We start from the raw sequence: 22,038 nt of genomic DNA, 5'->3' as shown, positions 1-22,038 counted from the left end.
GAGAATAATCCAATTAAAAGTAAAAAAAAAAAAGTAAATGGGTTTATGGACTGGAAGAATCAAAATTGTTAAAATGTAATTCTACCCAGGTACCTGTGTGGCTCAGTTAGTTAAGAGTCCAACTCTTGGTTTTGGCTCATCATCTTGGAGTCACAAGATCAAGAATCTCTCTCTCTCTCTCTCTCAAATAAATAATAAAATCTTTAAAAAATTGTGATACTGGGGCACCTGGGTGGCTCAGTGGGTTAAAGCCTCTGCCTTCAGCTCAGGTCATGATCCTAGGGTCCTGGGATCAAGCCCCATATCAGGCTCTCTGCTCATCGGGGAGTCTGCTTCCTCCCCTCTCTCTGCCTGCCTCTCTGCCTGCTTGTGATTTCTGTCTGTCAAATAAATAAATAAAATCTGAAAAAAAAGTGATATTACCCAAAGCAATCTACAGATTTAATGCAATCCATATCAAAACATGAACATTTTTCATAGAACTAGAAAAAATAATACTAAAATTTATATGGAACACAAAATACCTTGCATAGTCAAAGCAATCTTGAGAAAGAACAAAGCTGGAGATATCACAATCCCACATTCAAGGTATACTACAAAGTTGTGGTAATCAAAATGATATAGTACTGGTACAAAAATAGACACATAGATTAGCAGAACAGAATAAAGAGCCTAGAAACAAATCCACAATTATATGGTTAGTTAATTTATGAAAAAGGAGGCAAGAAAATACAATTTAGAAAAGACAGTCTCTTCAATAAATGGTGTTGAGAAAACTGAACAGCTACACACAAAAGAATGAAACCAAACCACTTTCTTACACCATACACAAAAATAAACTCAAAATGGATTCAAGATCTAATGGCAAATCTGAAATCCTAAAACACTTAAAGGAAACATAGTCAGTAATTTCTTTGACATCAGCCATAGAAACATTTTTCTAGGTAAGTCTCCTCAGGCAAAGGAAACAAAAGAAAAAAAATTAAACTTTATTGGGACTACACTAAACTAAAAAGCTTCTTCACAGCAAAGGAAACCATCAGCAAAATGAAAAGGCAACCTACTGAATGGGAGAAGGTGTTTGCAAATGACTTCTATGATAAGGGGTTAATATGCAAAATATGAAGAACTCATACAACTCAACACCAAAAACAAAAACAAAAACAAAACAAAAAACCCAAATAATCTAATTGAAAAAATGTGCAGAAGACCCGAGGAGACATAGGGTAGCCAACAGACACATGAAAAGATGCTCAACATCACTCATCATCAGGGAAATGCAAATCAAAGACACAGTGAGGGGCGCCTGGGTGGCTCAGTGGGTTAAAGCATCTGCCTTCGGCTCAGGTCATGATCTCAGGGTCCTGGGATCGAGTCCCGCATCAGCAGGGAGCCTGCTTCCCTCTCTCTCTCTCTGTCTGCCTCTCTGCCTACTTGTGATCTCTGTCTGTCAAATAAATAAATAAAAATCTTAAAAAAAAAAAAAAGACACAGTGAGATCTCACCTCACACCGGTCAGAATGGCTAGAATCAAAAAGACAAGAATTAACAAGTGTCTGCAAGGATGTGGAAAAAAAGGAATGCTTGTGCACTCTTGGTGGGAATGCAGATTGGTACAGCCACTGCAGAAAACAGTATGGACATTCCTCAGAAAATTAAACATGGAGTTACCATATGACCCAATAATTCCACTAGCAGGCATTTACCAAAAAAAACACAAAACACTAATTCAGAAGGATATATGCACCCTGCTGTTCATTGCAGCATTATGTACAAGAGCCAACATATGGAAGCAACCTAAGTATCCATCAACTGATGAATGGGTAAAGAAAGTATGGTGTATATATACATACCATACTTTCATATATATATATATATGGTATAATATTGCTCAGTCACAAAAACAATGAAATCTTACCATTTGTGACAACATGGATGAACCTAGAAGGTAAACTGCCAAGTGAAATAAGTCAGACAGAGAAAGGCAAATACCATATGCTTTTGCTTACATGTGGAAGAAACAAAACCAACAAACAAAAAAGAGATAAACAAAACAACAACAACAGCAGAACAAAAAAAGACTCATAAATACAGAGAACTAACTGGTGTTTGCAGTGGGGGGAGGGGGGGATGGGTAAAATAGGTAAAGGGAATTAAGAGCACGTTAACCTGATGAGCACTGAGTGATGTATAGAACTACTGAATCATTATATTGTACACCTGAAACTAATGTAACACTGTATGTTAATTATACATCAACAATAAATAAATACAAACAAGTAATAATAATTCCCAAAATGGACAAAAGACAGGATGGACCTTCACAAAGGAAGGTGTAAAAATGCCAATGGGCACATGAAAAGTCACTCAAATAACAGATTAGGGAAGCGCAAATTAAAACCACAGTGAGATTCCATTTTACAAACACTGAAAGGCTAAAATTATAAATGTTTAAAAACTGACAGCCCCCCCCCCAAAAACTGATAGTCCGCAACAGTGGTGGAGATGCAGAGCTCTCACATATCACTGGTTAGATAATAAAGCAGTTCAATGGAAATGGCGGTTTCTTATAATGTTACAAATACATCTACTCTACAGTCCAGCCATTCATCTTCTATGCATTCTACCCAGAGAGATGAAAGAACATGCCCACAAAAAGAAATGTACAAGAATGTTCATGGTAGCTTTATTCATAATTGCCAAAAACTGAAACAACGCAAATGTTCATCAATAGGAGAATGGATAAACACACCCTGGGATATTTCTATAATCAAATACTACTCAGAATTTTTTTTTTTTAGAGATTTACTTATTTATTTATTTGACATGGAGAGAGAGAGTACAAGTAGGCAGAGAGGCAGGCGGGGTGGGGGGGAAGCAGGCTCCCTGCTGAGCAGAGAGCCCGATGCAGGGCTCGATCCCAGGACCCTGAGATCATGACCTGAGCAGAAGGCAGAGGCTTAATCTACTGAGCCACCCAGGCCCCTAGTCAGAAAAATTTTTAAAGGAATAATCTATTGATGCATGACCAATGAGAATGAATTGCAAAAATATTATTCTAAGTCATAGAATCCTTAGAGTAAGATCCCATCTATACAGAATTTTAGAACAACCAATATTTCTGATAGAAATCAGAATTACCTCTGGGGTTTTAGGACAGTGATTAATTGGGAAGGGGGCATAAAGGAGCTTTCTACAGTAATGGAAAAATACTCTATCTTGATTGCAGTGTGGGTTTCATGGAAATAACTATTTGCCAAACATTTAACTTTGGGCTTCAGATGAGTGCATTACTCTGTATGTAAATTTTATAGCAGTTCACAGAAAATTCCCAAGCAAAGTAATAAAATGTTAATGTTTGTTAAATCTAAGTGGTAAAAATAAGTGGCTTTTATTAATCTCTATTTTTCTGTAATTTGAAATAATACCTGACTTTTGAGAATGAAAGAAACGAAGATAGTTTCAACAACAATTCTGAAAACTAGTTTTCTAGGAAATCCTGATAGCCCCAAGGAGGCATGAGAGAATACTGGGTACCTGTGAATTGGTGGAGGCAGAAACAGGAAGTGAGACAGGGAGCTTGGACGACACACATGCGAGCATGCAAGCGCACACACACACACACACACACACACACACACACTTTGTTATTTAATCTGTTTGCCAGGGACAGAGAATTTTATATTTAGTTTTCGATCTTACATGAGGAGAACAGACATTCATCTTTGACTGTAGTAGACACACATCTTATTTACAGTTTTCTAAATCCCCCAGTCTAGTTGTGGGATAAATTAAATCCATAAAAAAATCTTTTGCTGAACATCAGCTACAAGTAATATAGTCTCTTAAAAGAGTCAGTTCTAAATGCTTTATTAATAACTCACAAGCAGATACTGATTTTAAGAATAGTCAAATGTGAATGTGATTTGGCACAAACCACAGCTATGCCATTTTGCTTTGCTAATGGATGTGTCCCCCCAAAAATCCTTTGGTAAAATAAAATTTTATACACCAGCATTTTTCTATTCCCAGCAGTCTTTTGGACAGAATTAAGGTATAAAGTCATAACTCCTTAATTAGTGAATCATTGTTAGGTTGTTACTGCAGTTATCATCATTTCCTCTGAACTGTCTTTATTACCTGTAGTCTCTTGCACTTCTAGTTTATCTGCCCTAAGAGACATTTATAAACCAACATTTAGTGGACACCCTCCGGGTTAACTCCTGGCCCCTCCTTTCTGGGTCTTCCCCCTTCCCTCCATGAACACTCTGTGTAGAGCATTCACAGTGGGTATGTTCACTAAAGAGTCACAGTTGATGGGACAGGGTGGGACTCACCAAAAAGGGTCGCATAGGGTAATTCCATCTATCAGTCTGGGGGATGGGTAGCACTGGAACTGGAATCAGAATTGATTCATTCTGCAGCTCTGATGGCTGAAGCAGTAACAAACAAACATGGAATTACTGGGAATAGTATTTTTGACCATATGTGGCCTGGGAAGCAGAGAGCCAGTCAACAGTGAGGGAGGGGAAGAGTAAATCAGAGACAAGTGAAAAAGAAATCCTGCGGGTATACAAGGCTCTAACTCTCTTGGTTTTTAGAGTTCAACAGCCCCTCCAGTAACCCTTCTCCCACTTTTAATTATGCAAGTTCAAAGAGGCTACCATAATAGCAGTCCCAAAAATCCTTAGATTTGTATCATTAGGAAGACAATATATATCTCTGATCTCCAGTTACCTGTAATTTCTAACACCTGACTTCCTGCTCCCACCAAATTAACTCTTGAATACAGTTACAGAGCCCTACAGTGGCAGAGTATAAAATTACCATCCCGTAGATTATCTTTGATGTAATGAAGCCCCACTTAGACATGCTGAGTATTTGATTTAAAGAAGATCAGATCTATAACCCACTCAATAACATTCTAAAGCCCTAACTATGTGTCAGGTTTTCCTCTAAATATGTTAGATGCGTTATCTTAGTTAATCCTCACAACCATTCAGTAAAGTAGGTAGAGTTCTAACCAGGTGTGAGAAAAGGGAGACACAGTGGGAGCTGAAGGACTTGCCCACAGGTAGTAGTGGTGGGTCAGGCTCTCAAACCTGGTGGTCTGACCAAGGCTTTTTTTTTTTTTTTTTTTTTTTGACTAGTAAATCTCTCCCTTTTATATATTCATTTTTAAAAATATTTTATTTATGTATTTATTTGAGAGACAGTAAAAGCAAGAGAGATCACAGAGGGAGAGAGAGAAGCAGACTCACCGCTGAGCAGGGAGCCCAACACGGGGCTCGATTCCAGGACCCTGGGATCATGACCTGAGCCAAAGGCAGACGCTAACCCACTGAGCCACCCAGGCACCCCTCTATTCATTTTTAATTGAAGCATGGTTGACATATACTGTTATATTGATTTCTGATGTGTAACATAGTAACTCAACAATTACATGCATTATAAAATACTCACCATAATAACTGTAGTTACCATCTATCACCATACAAAGTTATTACAATCTTATCGACTATATTCCCTATGCTGTACTTTTCGTCCTGGTGGCTTTTTATTTCATAAGTGGAAGTTTGTACCTCTTAATCTCTTTCACCTATTTTACTTATCTCCACACCCCGCCCCAAATTTGGCAACCACTAGTTTGTTCTCTGTATTTATGTGTCTGTTTCTGCTTTGTTTTACTTGTTCATTTGTTTTGTTTTTAAGATTCTACACGTAGGGACACGTGGGTGGCTCAATTGGTTAAGCAGCTGCCTTCGGCTCAGGTCATGATCCCAGCATCCTGGGATCGAGTCCCACATCGGGCTCCTTGCTTGGCAGGGAGCCTGCTTCTCCCTCTGCCTCTGCCTGCCACTCTGTCTGCCTGTGCTCGCTCTAGTTCCTCTCTCTCTGACAAATAAATAAATAAAAATCTTTAAAAAAAGAAGATTCTACATGTAAGTGAAATCATTTGGTATTTGTCTTTCTCTGACTTATTTCACTTAGCATAAAACCCTCTATGCCCATCCATGTTGTCACAAATGCAAGATATCATTGTTTTTTATGACTCATATTTCATTGTATATGTGTGTCACACTGCCTTTATCCATTCATCTATTGAGGACACTTGGTTGCTTCTGTATCTTGGCTCTTGTAAATAATGCTGCAATAAACATTGGGGTGCATATATGTTTTTGAATTAGTGTTTCTGGGTTTTTTGAGGGGTAAATGTTCACTCTTGGAATCGCTAGTTTTTACGGTATTTCTAATTTTCTGAGGAACCTCCAAACTGTTTTCCATAGTGGCTGTACCAATTTACATTCTCACAAACACTAAGACACTTGTTATTTTTTGTCTTTTTGGTACTAGTCATTCTGACTGGTATGAGGTGAGATCTCACTGTGGCTCTGAATTGCATTTCCCTGATGATGAGTGATGATGAGTATCTTTTCATATGTGTGTTGGCCATCTGTATGTCTTCCTCGGAAGAATGTCTCTTTAGGTCTGCTGCCAATTTCTTAATCAGATTATTTGTTTTTTGATGTTGAGTTGTATTAGTTCTTTATATATTTTGGATATTAACCCCTTATCATTTGCAAGTATCTTCTTCCATTCAGTAGGTTGCTTTTTCATTTTGTCGATGATTTCCTTTGCTGTACAGAAGCATTTTAGTTTGGTTTAGTCCCAAATGTTTCCTTTCCCTTTGGTTTTTCCAAAACCCAGGGAAAATCCAGAAAAATATTGTTAAGGTTGATGTCTAAGTGTTTATTGCTTTTTTTTTCTTTTAAGAATTTCATGGTTGCACATCTCATAGTTGGTTCTTGAATCCATGTTGAGCTTATTTTTGTGTGTAATGTAAGAAAATGGTCCAGTTTCATCCCTTGCATGTAGCTGTCCAGTTTTCCCAACACTATTTATTTATATGCTTTTAAACTTTAGATTGTGGTGTTATTATAGGAGAAACTGGAGGAGGGAAGAAGAGAAAATAGAGGGAACAAAAAATAACCGATGGGCATTACCTTCATTTGCCTTCATGTTCAATTAGGATATAAAACCACAAAGTATGCAGTGCCGTAAAGCTATTCAAGGTGACTTCCTACCACAATAGGGCAAAAAAATCAGGTTATCAGATGGACAACAGGGAAAGGGCACACTGTGGCTTAAAATGTCACATTGCTCAATTCCATTTACCTGTCACTTTAGTAGTGGGGGTTGGAGAGAAATGAGATGCCACAGTTCAGTAATTGCTGAGGAGGGTGTAGGTGGGAGAAATGTTTTAGGATGAAAATACCAGTCGTTCTGAATGCCTAAATTTCCTCGGAACTCCATATTTTTTTATTAAAGGGATAAATCTGACCCACAATCCCAGTAAGAAGGAACCCTATCTGCGTCATCTGTATCAGATACGAATTAGTGTCATTTAGGATTATCTTAATTTCCACAACTCCCAGCTTTCACTCATTTCTCCTTCTCTCCTGATCCTTACTCAAAAAGATATAAAACAGATGTATGGTTTAGGATGGCAAGAATTTCACACCCCAGTGTCTCCCAGTGTCCTATTAAAATTTTAATTTAGAAAAAGAAAGAAAAAAACCCCTTGTTAACAGTGCTAAAAATTAACTCTAATAAAAACTTGTCTACAATTAGAGAAAATTTTTCACTAATTATGACCTATGGAAGGTGCTGTTTTATTACTCCCAAAGACTAAGTGGAAAAAAAATTATACTGGAAAATGGTTAATAAAAAAACCAAAAGAAAATGATTTTCATTTCTAAAAGATATCTTCAAAAAGATATAAAAAGACATGGCCTCTGTGAAATGGAAATGGAAAAGCAGAAGCAAAAGATAGAGATGAAGGTGGAAAATGAAAGGAACATTTCTGAACATAAAAGCTGAAAATGGAGTGTGAAGGAAAAGATCAGTGAATTTTACTATACACAAAAAAGTTAAAACTTCACAAACCAAAAAAACCACACACAACAAGCTGGGGAGATGACTGGCAGCATATATGATGAAAAATGGTTAATAGCCTAACTTTATAAATAACTAACAAATCAACAAGAAAGATGCCACAGAAGAAAAAGAGTACAAATAATTACATAAGAAATGTGATTTCTCGTAAATGTAAAAGAATTCATTGTGTTTAATAATCAAAGAAAGGCAAATTATTATTCAACAAGATATTCTTTATGTCTTTATTTAGTCAAATAAATTTGACTAAAACAAATTTATTTAGTTGCCATGGATGAGCTGAAAGGATCCTCTGATACAATATTAGACTAAACAAGATTATTATAACTATGAAAGGTAACTTTGTTACTTAAATCAAAAACCTTAAAATGTTTTATAATCTTGAACTCTTAAACTTCAAGTGAATTTGTCCTCAGGAAATAAATTCTCGCCAACATGTGCATGTTAGATCAAGGTGGCAGTATATCTAAGAGCAAAATATTTCCAAAAAAACCCCTATGCTTTAAATAATTAGAATTGGTTAAATAATTCATATATAATTATGAAAAATATTTTGTAGACATTAAAATTGTATTCTTGAATTGCAGGACTGAAACTGTTCATCTTGTAATGTTAAGAAAAGTGGAACCATACTGATGAAAATTTTGTCAAAGAAAAATTATTAATATATTACATGTATGAAATTACAAAGGCTGAAAGGAAATACATCAAAATGATAAAAAGTGGTTCTGCCTGGTGAGCAAAATTACAGGTATCCTTTTTTATTATTTGTTTTATTAATATCCCTGAATCTTAAAAATTATCTATAATGAAACTGTCCTATTTTAATATAGAATATAGTTCAAAAATCACAGATTGATGATAAAATAAATATATTCTTCATTCAGCTATGAGGAAAAAACAAGTGAATGATATAAATAAAATCATTTGATACTATATTGTTTCATAGAACAGATATATGTTCCCTTTGTCTTTTGAAGAGCATCTGTTACAGCCTAAAATCTTCCATGGCATATAGTTACTATAAGGAGGTTAATGACATATTTTTACAATTTTCTTTCCCTACGACAAAACAGCTGTGATCTTTGATGGTCCTCAGAAAAGACACCTGATCTTAATTTTAGCCTTTATTCTAAAATCATTTTTGTCATTAGTATCACCATCCCACTTTTCACAGCAAATATAACAGAGCTACCTCTGGTTACTCAACTCTTCAGAGGCTCTGAAAAATTTAATAAAACAGCAAATGTAGTTATATATCCAGCATCCATTTTAAACAATTAAATGCAACTTTCAGTTTCACTGCAGAACTTTTATAAATTGGAGTCCACGTATTGCTTTGAACTCTGATGAAAGGAGTAATTTCTATTCCAAGCAAAACTGCCCCTGATTTAGACTTTTCAACCATCACTATTAAAAGCTGTCTTGACCAATTAATTCCACTAGATGGCAAACGTGGGATGCTACAAGTAATACTGCGTAATTTCTGAACAAAAACCGAAAGACTTAAGAAGGTAAAAGACCAGGGTGCCTGGGTGCCTCAGTGGGTTAAAACCTCTGCCTTTGGCTAAGGTCATGATATCAGGGTCCTGGGATGGAGCCCGCATTGGGCTCTCTGCTCAGCGGGGAGCCTGCTTCCCCCTCTCCCTCTGCCTGCCTCTCAGCCTACTTGTGATCTCTCTGTCAAATAAGTAAAAAAAATTTTTAAAAAGAAGATAAAAGACCATGAAAAGGTAAAATAAGTTGAAAAAGCTAAAATTAGGTAATATAAACAAGCAAGGGGGAAGTGTTGAATAATCATAGGTGAGGCTAATCGTGGGAAATAAAAACAATAAATCTCTATTTTTATTAAGTGTGCAATCTCAGTATATAGTTCACTCCCCTTCATACTTTGCTTTCTTTGATTAAGAAATATAAAAATTATATATATTCCACAAAGAAAGAGAGGTAACTAAGCAACATTGAAAAATAATGCTGACATGTCTTCAAGTATGAATCACAGACATGCCAGTTAAAAGTAATTATTTGTTATCAATGGTTATATTAATAACAACCTTTATTCCCACTAATAGTGATCCATTCATTTTTCTGTCATTCAGCAAACACTGGTGGCTGCCTCTGTGCAGGCACTCTGCAATCCAAATTTTTTTGATACTAAAATGAATGCATTCCAGAATCCTGTTCTACCAATGATTCATGGTGCCCCCATCCTGCCCCAAAGATGGCATTACTTATTAGGCCCCCCAGTGAGTCAGTGACTGAGTGAGAACTCCATGTGTGAGCTCCTCGTGATTTCTCTCTCACCACGCTGTAGTCGCTCTGTGTGACAGAGCAGGGCACACGCTGCCCCAGGCTCACATTTTCTAATACCTGCCATCAGTACACTTTAGCTTGCCATGCAGCTATTTACAGGGTGAACATACTTATTTGTTAAAAGTTCAGGTCTCACAATTACTCTTTCATTGCTTTTACTAGTATTTCTTGAATTTCTACTACACCCTAGCCACTCAGTTGGGTCAAAAGGAAAGAGTGATGGTCACTGCCCTCCAGAGCCATTACCTGGTTCAAAGGGGAGAATTGGTACCAGAAGGCGAAGGGCCGACATGCAGTAAGTGGAGAGTTTGAACACCACATATCATGATTTCAAAACTGGAACCCAGGACCCACAACAAAGGGGTGGCGATGACGATGACGAGGAGTCATCTGAACCCGGGGTCATCTGACTGCAAAGCCCATGGCTGTAAGCTCTGGTCTACTTTACATGTACTATGTGAAAAGCAGTGCATTAAGTTTCTAGTATCATGCATTCTTTTTTTTTTTTAAGATTTTATTTACTTATTTATTTGAGAGAGAGCATGTGCACAAGTAGGGGGAGGGGCAGAGGGAGAAGCAGACTCCCCGCTGAGCAAGGACCCTCATGAGGGACTTGATCCCAGGACCCCAGGATCGTGACCTGAGCCGAAGGCAGTGGCTTAACCCACTGAGCCACCCAGGTGCTCTAGTATCCTACATTCTAATAAGAAATATGTCTTCCCTTTTTTTTTTTGAAATGTATGACATTTTATTTTTTTTAATTTTTTTTAATTTCTTTTCAGCGTTAACAGTATTCATTGTTTTTGCACCACACCCAGTGCTCCATGCAATCCGTGCCCTCTCTAATACCCACCACCTGGTTCCCCCAACCTCCCACCCCCCACCCCTTCAAAACCCTCAGATTGTTTTTCAGAGTACATAGTCTCTCATGGTTCACCTCCCCTTCCAATTTCCCTCAACTCCCTTCTCCTCTACATCTCCCCTTGTCCTCCATGCTATTTGTAATGCTCCACAAATAAGTGAAACCATATGATAATTGTATGTCTTCCCTTTAAACTACTTACAGTCTAGGGATAGGGATAAATAAGTATCCATACCACTTAGAAAGTGTTACTTTTGTACAAGTTTTAGGGAGGCCAGAGAGGTGGCTATTTATAACTGGGAAGAATCAACAGACATTCTATGAGTAAGGTGACACTGAGCAAACTTTGAAGGGTGGATAGGCTTTGGACTTGTGCTTCTGGACACAAGCAATGGCTCATACACTGTGGATTGGGCAAGGGGAGCAGTGAGTTGTTTAGGGTGATTAGTGTGCTTACTTCCTAATTTAAAATAAACATTTATTGAGTATCTACCGTCTTCCTGGCACTCTTGCAGACTTTAGCAATTTACCAGTGAACAAAATAGTTTAAAAATCGCTGTTTCTGGGAGTGCCTGGGTGGCTCAGTCAGTTAAGCATCTGACTCTTGATTTTGGCTCAGGCATGATCTCAGGGTTAGGGGATCACATTGGGTTCAGCACTCAGCAGGCAGTCTGCTTGAGATTCCCACCCTCCCCCTCTGCCCCTCCCCTTGAGCTCTCTCACTAATAAATACACAAAATGTTCTTAAAAATTCTCTCCTTCTATGGAATATTATAAGTGAGTAAAATATACATATATCAGATGATGGTAAATGAACAAAAAAATGTCTAACAGAGAAGGAGCTATGCTGGAGGAGACCACAAACATCAAGGAGGAGAAAGTGAAGGCCAAGCATTCCAGAAGGGGGAATAGCATATGCCAAAGTCCTGAGACAGGAGCACACACCCGAAATAAAAACAAAATTAGATAAATTGGAGAATAAAGAAAGGTTATCATATTGGCATAGACTGTGATATTCTGATGACAGCTAAAGACAGTTCCCAGACTGAACTGTGGCTTGAATCCAGGGACTTCTCCTAAAGGCATTTGGACTCCAAAGCTGAAAAGTAGACTATATTGTGCACATTCCACTTGGTGACCAAAAAAGGGCAATTCCCCTCATAAGGGTTATCTGTTCTGTATCCTACAACCTATAGAGAAGCAGTTTAATTCTTGAGCACATTCTCTGGAAGGAGAGAGATAGTTAATCCAATGTGAATGTAGGTGGTTTACAGTGCAGCAGAGATGACCCTGGTCTTCCACCCAGACTGTGTGGAGAACTTCTGGAAGGCTCGCATCGCGGTGTGTCCCGACACTTAGGGTATCTGGTCAGAGTCAACAGTGATTACTTCTTCATCAGCTTCCACACCTCAGCAGTCGGCACTTGCTGCTATGACGGGTCTGGTTTTCAGCCATGCTCAGGTCACGGGTCTGAGTTGTGCTAGCCATGTCCCTCCACAGCATTTCTCAGGCTATAATCGCATCCTCACTGAACCAGTCCTTGTCAGTGGGTGAACCAGACTGTGTAGCCTTGCAGTGGCCATCTTTCTCTGGCTCTGGAATCATCTTCACTTGGTGATGGCTCACCCATGTGGCAAGGAAAATTAGGGACACGCAAAGATATAAACAAAACACACAGAAACAAAGACACAAATCTGCAATTCAAGATGACAGACGGATCATGTACCTTCATCTCTCCTCTCTTCCCAAGATACTATGTTAATTTATGCTAATTGAATGACTCACCTCTATTCTAAAGAAAATTACTTTGAATTTAAATTCAGCCATTTCTGAGCCCCCAACAGCTGAAATCATTTCACTGATTCCTTTTGGCTGCAGTAAAAGCTGGAAGCAAAGTTCAGCCCTGGAAGGCCTTCCAGTTGAGAAACTCTTTCATCCCAGAAGGACGAAGTTGTGCAACAGTACCCCAGACCTGTCCTCAGGTCTTCGGGTGCAGGTCATTGTGTAATGTGGCTTTCTACGCTTTTCCTCTTTGGATCTTTACCCTTTCCAGTGCTGGTTTGAGAGTGGAATGAGAACTCCAGTTATTTCGAGAATGCCACAGGTGAACTTAACAGCAGCACTAAAGCACCTGGACAAAGAAATATCTCTGAGTCTCTAATACTTGGTCTTTATCCTTCCATTAAAAGCACCACTAATTGAGGGGCACTGGGTGACAGTTGGTTAAGCGGCTGCCTGCAGCTCAGGTCATGATCCTGGGGACCTGGGATCGAGTCTGATATTGGGCTCCTTGCTCAGCAGCAAGTCTTCTTCTCCCTTTGCCTGCTGCTCCCCCTGCTTATGCTCTTTCTCTGAAGAATAAATAAAATAGTTTTTAAAAAAAAATCATCACCAATTGAGATTGAATTGCTGGTGCAAAGAATCAGTAGAAATCACTTCATGGCATTCACTTGCTGGGTGAAGAAGGATTAGCGACTCTATTTCACTCCCTACACAACCCTGTAATGCTTTAGTCTGCCCCTTCCAGAATTCAGCAGCACAGTAGTGGTCTGTAATCCTTAACAGCAAAACAGGGGGATTGCATGAATATAAAACAATGAATGGTGTCAGACAACGGCGTTACATCCTCAAGAATGCTGCACTGAATTTCAGGACATGAATTTACAATTCTAACAGTCAATTAGAACAATCAAAACTTAGATAAATTTCAACAGCTAAAATGAAAAAAAATGCTATCGAGAAATGCAACATTATCATTAATCTGGAATACAATGATATAAGCATAAACACCTGGCCTATTTTTTTTTTAAGATTTTATTTATTTAGGGGCGCCTGGGTGGCTTAGTGGTTAAAGCCTCCGCCTTCGGCTCAGGTCATGATCCCAGGGTCCTGGGATCGAGCCCCCCGCACCGGGCGCTATGCTCGGCAGGGAGCCTGCTTCCTCGTCTGTCTCTGCCTGCTTCTCTGCCTACTTGTGATCTCTGTCTGTCAAATAAATAAATAAAATCTTAAAAAAAAAAAAAGATTTTAGGGGCGCCTGGGTGGCTCAGTGGGTTGAGCTGCTGCCTTTGGCTCGGGTCATGATCTCAGGGTCCTAGGATTGAGCCCCGCATTGGGCTCTCTGCTCAGCGGGGTGCCTGCTTCCCTTCCTCTCTCTCTGCCTGCCTCTCTGCCTACTTGTGATCTCTCTCTGTCAGATAATAAATAAAATCTTTAAAAAAAAAGATTTTATTTATTTATTTGAAAAAAAAAAGATTTTATTTATTTATTTGACAGAGAGAGAAAAGAGCGTGAACACAAGCAGGGGAGTGGCAGGCAGAAGGAGAGGTCAAAGCAGGCTCCCTGCAGATCAAGAGTCTCACGCTTTACTGAGTCAGCCAGGTACCCCTCAAGACTTACTATGCATCATATTTTAAAAATCACTATAAAATAAATGTATAAAATAAACACTTATGAACTTGAACAAAGGTGCCAAGACAAGTTAATACTGAGATAATATCAGTGGATTGAATGAAAATGCTGAATTAAGAAATTGGATACAGAAAATGTAAGATAATACACATTTTTTTTTCTTGGGGACAGTGAAGTCTTCTTAAAAGATATAAAGGGAAATAGTAATTATTTTGACAATGTCAAAATTCAAAACTTTGCAAGGGCCATTTTTTTTTAAAGTTGCAAAAGGCATCATAAAATTCAAAATGTAAGTAACAATTTGGGTGAAAAAATTGTTTCCATTACACATAAAGACAAAAGACCAGAATGCAGAATATATATATAAAGAATAAAATTACCACCTCCCAAATCAAACAATATATACAACTCTCAGATGAGAGTAAGTATATAAAGGTGCCTCCACTTCATTGAAGACCAGATAATTAGATATTAAAGTTCAATATTTCCTTTTTTGCCCATCAAATTTAAAAATTTGATAACACCAAGATCCGATGATGGTATGAAAACAGATACACTTGTGTATACTATTGACATTACAAGTCGGTGCAGCTACATGTAAGGGCAACTTGTCTGAATATACCTAAGACTCAGTACATTACTCCCCCTGAGTCTCACCTAGAAAAAGACCTACACACATCCACAAGGAGGATATTCAAGGATAAGTCAAGGTTTGTTTGTATGGTAAAAAATGGAGGCAATGAAACACATCTCTCCAGATGCTTGATGGGTATTAAGCAAAAAAAAAAAAAAGAAGGATTTTTCGGTCAGGTAGGTTGAGGTAAATTAAACTGATCTCACTTGGTTACTGTGGGATTTCTCAGAGCTTCAGACGTGTTACTCTGCACTCTGAGTCAATGAGGGCCCTTCTCCTTCCCAAACTTACTAAATCACTCAAATCTTCTTCTGTGCATACAAGGAACTAGTGGTTTAGGGAATGAACTTGGGGAGATGATGAACTCCCTGGTGGTGAGAAAATGCCTGGGACCTCTTTCCATAAAGGGGCCAACAACATGGTATTCTCTGAGAATGCAGTGGGCAGGCTGATTGAACAATGAGTAGACAGTAAAGATATAACACAGTGTAGACACTTCTTTTAGCAAAGTCCAAACAAGCAGGATCAGAGACAGAGGGCAGTACTGGATGGGGGGCAGGTGTGGTTTGTACTGCTTTGTTAGTAGGTTCCCTTGTTTCTACTTATGCTTGTAATAGGGAAGACACATGTATATGTTTGTAGGTAGTCACTGGGAATGAGTCTGTACAGGGGCAGAATTTCAAAACACAAACACTCCTTTAGGAGGAGGTGTGTGTTCCTGAGAGGGGGAAAGATTAGGCATGCCTGGGGGCAGGGTGGTTCTGGCAGTTAGTGGAAGGATTTGGAACATGGACCCAGATATATTGGTCACTGAAGGAGGGAAATAGTAACTTGTAAGAAAGATGTATGTACAGTCTTCTACTTTTTCAACAAAGTAGGAGGTAAGACTGTCTTCTGTGAGTGAAGGGAAAATCAGTGTGCCAAGGCCCGAGGTGAGAATAGACAGTTGAACAAAGCAACTGGGGAGAGGTGGAGATAAGCTCTTCATAAACTCTTCCACTTCTTTTTTTTTTTTTTTTTTCATCTTTTCTGCTTGGCACCAGGCTTTTCCTTAGCTTTCCCTTGCTTACCATTCATCCATGTTTGTGCATGAATTACCTTTTATTTAAAAAAAAAAAAAGAAAAAAGAAAAAAAGTCTTGAAATGTCCAGATGTCTCTAGTTTATTTTACAGAAAAAGCTGTAAAGTCTTTTCATGATATGATTAGTGAAGACAGCAAAGAGGAGCAAGAGAAGGTAGCTGAAGGAAAGGAGTAGATATTCTCTTTGTGGGGAAGGCACATCAACTATTTTTTTAAAGAACAATTAAGTCTAGCCTTGGATCTAGATTTGACCTTCTGCACTGAGAGGGTAGGCAAAAAGATAAATATAGTATATGGATGCCACTAGAAATTTTCAAATGTTGTTCTGAGAGCCTAATTAGGTAGACCACTTAAAACCATTTCCACGGGAAAATACAAGGCACTCAATTCTGGCCGCACATGCTAGCACTACAAGTTTCCACTAGAGGACAGCATGTCCTCATTTTTGAATAAAGCAGGGCTTGGGGTTTGCTTCCATTCTCTTCTCTAGTCAAGATTCCTTTTTTCTCTAGCAGATCACTGTTAACACATAAACGTGTTTTGGTTTCATCTGGGAACGCTGATGTGAACATAATACATTCCTTTCCTATACAGGCACAGGTGAGATTTTATTGGACACATGCTTGCCATTTGCAGGAAGACAGAGCAAACACTGCATAAAAAGCATGTTAAATCTCAACAGTGACAGAGGAGAAGCTGTTTGAGATCATGTCAATGCATGCTACACAACTTGGCAGAATTTTTCTCTTTAATAAGCACTGTTGACTTTCAGAAAAATCTATCCTCCTCTCTTGGGTGAGTATATATTCACCAAAATCTTAGAGCCACATATACTGCCTAATGTGAAAACATGATGGATAGGGGTACTGTTTCCCAAGCTTGAAAGATATTTACACAATTTCTTTGGGACCTTGCTTCCCATATAAATATCACATTACAATGTTTTAATTGTTTCAGTACCGAAAAGGAGCTAGGTACTATAGTTCATAAAGAAAATAAAGTAAAAGGGAGGGTGTTAATAATGTAAGAATCTTGTTTTTATGAATCTTATGTGAATTCATAGGAAGACAGTGCTGCAGTGGATATATTTTCCAAGCTGGAAGAAATTGTTTTAATCCCACACAATTAATGTAATTAAAAATAGGAAAGCCACATCGACTGCATAGATGACTTGGACATTTTGCAATTTAAGTAACTGTAATGTAAATCATAGAATTTAAAATAAAGCTCTGGTCTATTTTACCCTCATTAACTATGAAACAGATTTGTTTTATTGGGTTTTGTTTTTGTTTTAAATTCTCTGAAGCTTGGGTTGCTTTCCCAGGGTGAATTCTTTACTAATATATATCACCCTCAAAATAGAAGATTTCCCATCAAACTATTGGCATCCACTAAACACTAATAACCTAAGAATTCAGCCATGCAGAAAAGCAATCTGGGGTGTCCAGGAATGAATTACCTGTTCCACAGATAACCCTGCCTTTGCACAAAAGAAACAGGGGAAAGAGGACTGCACTGTTCTCTTGATAACAAATAACAAAGACTCTCCCTGATTTTCACCTTTGCCTACTCCAGGAATGAAGATGGAAATGTTACGCAAAGCCTCCTGGTCCTTGCTCATTATGATTCTGCAAAGTCCTGCCATTTAGGAAATGTGTCTCAATTTCCGTGGAGATGAAGCAGGAAGGTCAAACTGAGCTTTAATCAAAGGTATCTCCCTGCTGGGGTAAGAGGCTTCCCTCCCTCATATATGTGGCTTTAATTTGGTTGCTTTTTTTTTGAGGTGCCTCAAGCCATGTCAAGGCCTGGCCGGACTGTTGTTCAGTTAATCCCTGAAGCCGAGTGAGGACACCGATGTTGTCATTGACAATTTACTCCTGCAGCATTTCTCTGCTAGACCGAGAGGGATTTTGTCACCGGTGCACCATCGAGAATACATGAAGGACTTGCCCCTTATTAAGAGATGTCATGTCAGCGGAGCTAACATTTATAATACAACCCTAGCAATGAGCGGTCCCCATCCCTCACAGGAAACAAGTGGGCACGCTGCTTCAAGGGAGATAATCTCCTCCAGGAGAGAGGGTATTGTGCTGTCATTCCATTTCCTTCAGAGGCTTTTCACTTCTTTCTGAACTCTGTGATAGTGTCTTCCCCCAGCTGGGCCCCAGCAGCATTCAGCAACCCCACAGACACATGTAAGTACCCCTCCTCCCTGCCTCTCTCTCTCTCTCTCCTCTCTTCTCCTCCCCTCCCCATCTTTACTGCTGGAAGCAACTTGGTAATCTCCAACCCTTTTGTTCCCTAGGAGAGAGAATCCCTTTTACTTTGCAGTGTCCAAGATGCCATCCTTCATTCATTCTACATTAAGTGGAAATTGTTGGTTTCCTCCTGAGATACCTGGCTTGTTAGAATGATTGACAGATCAGGTTGTTTTGCAGTGTATAAGGATGTCCCCACACAACTATAGGGTAGGACATCTCTCCTCCCAGACTTTACATTGAGTGTCCCATGTAAGTTTTCCTCTTCAATTTAGAAGTCTCCCAAATCCCACTAAAATGAAAGTCTCTGTGTGTTATAAAGAAAGTGTGATTTCTATTCATCAGGTTGAAAAACACATGGGTTTCCACCAGATGGGTGTCAGTAGTACGGCCGGTCCAAGCAAAACTGCCCCCACCTTTACCTGCGCCCTTTTCCCAGGCACCTCTTCTCACTTTTCCTGCTGGCTGGCTGGCTGGCTGGCTGCTGCCGGCTAACAGATCATTAATATTGGCTTAATTGGGGGCCATTTCCAAGGAGGTTTGCAACTGAAAAGTGAGAAGTAAGGAAAATCTGCTATATGACCTTGGAAGGCTGCTGTTCCATGTTCTAAATAAAATCTTTGAAGCAACTCTAAGGATGTTATCCAGGACTAGGGACTTTCAAGAAGGCTAGGACCTTTACTATGTCCTCCCCTTCCTTCATCTTTACAGCCTTTCCTTAATAAAATGCCTGTACTCTTGTTTGAACACCTTGAACTATAGAATCTTCAAGAGGTTAAGTAAGAGTGCTTTAGGGAATCAAAAAACAACTACTTTTTCAAGGTCACAAATATCTGCCTTCCTACTTTTTGGTTGCACAGGTTACCTGCTATCACAGCACAGCACCTAGACATTTGAGATCAAGTTACCACAGTCAGAATATTACCCTAACAGAGTATCCTCGTAGCTCTGTCTCCAGCCCCAGTCATCACCCTCCTACTGCCCCATATCAAGGGACTCAAAGTCAGATTCCTATCTATAGGTCTTGCATTCTCTACCCTGTGAGCCACCACATTCTCTCTCTGTCTCTGTCATCCTGCCTTTTTTATGACTCTTGCTTGAAAGTGGCATAAGCAGACTTATGGGAAAGAAAAGGAATCTCTTGTCCAGAGTTGAAGGTATCTCACAGAAACCAAGAAAGGGCTGACCAGTAGACTATGGGAAGGGCTTGGGGTTCATGAACAGAAGCAGGACCACTGTAGTGCCCCTCACCCCATCTCTGCTGAATGTTCTTCAGTCTTTCTCAGTCTCGCTCTTGCTCTAGCTCTATCTCAACTGGTATCATTTTCTCTGTCCCTATGACAGGAAAACACAATAACAGAATTATCTTTCAGGGACAAATTTTAAAATGCAGGCTAATACTTTGAGTGGCATATGTAGGCACCATAATCTTAGACCATAACCTGTGTTCAGGTGTAAGCACACCCATGCTCACTGCAACCCGATGGCCAGATAAAGGTCAAAAAGAGAGAGGATGATTGTGGTAAGCTGAATCATCACCCCCAAAGATACCCAGGCTCCAATCTCTGGAACCTCTGAACGTTACTTAACTTAACGTGATTAAGTTAAGGAGCTTGAGATGGGAAGGTTATCCAGGATTATTAGGTAAACCCTAATGGAAACAAAAGTGTCCTTTAAAAAGACAGGCAGAGGGAAATTCCATTTAGAGGAGATGGAAACTGAGATTGGAGTGATGTGCTCTGAAAATGAAGGAAGGGGCCAAGACCAAGGAAGACAAGCAGGCACTAGAGATGAGAAAAGACAAGGAACTAGATTCTCTTTTACAGCCTCAGAAGAGCACACAGTTCTGCTTGCACCTTGATTACAGTCCAGTGAAAACCATTTCAGATTTCTGGCATCCAGAACTGTTGGAGAATATGTTTGTGTGGTTTGAAGCCAACAAGTTAATGGCATTTTATTGCAGCACCCATAGGGAACCAGTATAGAAGTTCTTAAACTACAAGGAGGGATGGCAATGCCCAGGAAGGGAATTCTTGGTAAAGCTCTGAGTTGTCAATACAAAAGGAGCCTCCACAATCCTGCCTCAGGAGGGGGTGGGTATCACAGTGTCAGCCCCTTTCTGACTTCACAGACACTCAAAGAAAGTACCTCATGATTGAGCAACCAGATGCAAATCCTTCCTGCTTTAAGGGGCAAAGGTCCAAAAAAAAAAAAAGTAGCATTGGTGAGGAATGGTCACATGGGAGGAAGTTCAAAGAGAAACCAAGTATGAGGACAAAGACCTAAAGGGAGAAGGAAAGAGAAGTGTAAGGCTCTAGAAAGAACTCTAAGTCAGAAATTTAGGGTTCTGTTCTTCCTGATTCTACTTGTAAGAGGACGGTGGTTCCTCTCACCATTTTAGCCCTTGTCTATGCATCTTTGACAGCAGGATTTAAATGACATGATCCTGAGGATCTCCTCCAGCTCTAGGATGGGTGATTGTCAAACTTCTGTCCAGATTTTGGCCTCAATGTTCCAGAGTTCAATCTTGGGGTTCTTGAACTTAACTTCTTATGCTTTGACATGGTTGGTACAGTGACATAAAATCCTGCATAACTAAAATGGAAAACCTACAGATGGTCACGTATAAAACCCAAAGATTATTTAGTAAGAAAGAGAACAAGAGAAGCTAAGAGCCTTGAGTCAGCCCTGGAAAAAATCTTCACAATGAACTAGCAGCTGCTTATAGAAGCAAATGTGAATATTCCTCAAGGAAATCTAGAGAGAGTTCTTCAGAGTTGAACGTAAAACACAAACCCATCAGCACTCCTAGAGGGAAGGACTCATTCCCTGGTAATAGAATTTAATGATAACAGGGAAAAAATGGCAGTTTTAAAAAAAACAAGGTAATTTCTGTATTTAGGAAATAAATTGAAGATAAACAAATGTGCCTGAAATTGCACATCACAAGTTATTTTGTCCTAAATTCCTCATCTCTGATCCTTTTGTCAGCTAAAATCATAGCAATCTTAACAAAAGTTATTAGTTATTTCAACCTCTAAAAAAAAAAAAATGTGGCCATAAATTGTACTTTCAATAGCCTCAAATCATCTTCATAGCTCTGTCATCTATATGGAAATGGGGAAGTTTTTCTTCTGTCCAAAACTATAATACAAAGAAGGGAAGCTGTGTGAGCCAGTTCAACACTGTCATCATTTAAATGTAACAGAACCCAAAACGCAGTGGTTTAATCAAAAAGGGTTTGACTCTTTGCCCATTAGAGTGAGTTCAGAGGTTGACCATCCATGGTTAGTCCAAGGATTTCACAATGACATCAGTGTCTCAACAACTTCTACCTTCTGCTCTGTCCTCCTCAGCAGATGGCTCTGCTTCACACTGTTAACCTATGCACACAAGATAGCAGCTCCAACTTCAACTCACTCTCCATTCCAGGCAAGAACAAGAAGGGAGTGCAAAGGGCAAGAAGTAAAAGTCTTACTGTTCCCTTTCAAAGCCTCGCCTGAAAGCAGCATCTCCTTCCATC

This window comes from Enhydra lutris, unplaced genomic scaffold (genome assembly GCF_002288905.1).
Source record: "Enhydra lutris kenyoni isolate GAN:26980312 unplaced genomic scaffold, ASM228890v2 scaffoldscaffold16, whole genome shotgun sequence".
Classification (NCBI taxonomy): domain Eukaryota; kingdom Metazoa; phylum Chordata; class Mammalia; order Carnivora; family Mustelidae; genus Enhydra; species Enhydra lutris.
Note: the sequence above shows the minus strand (reverse complement) of the source record.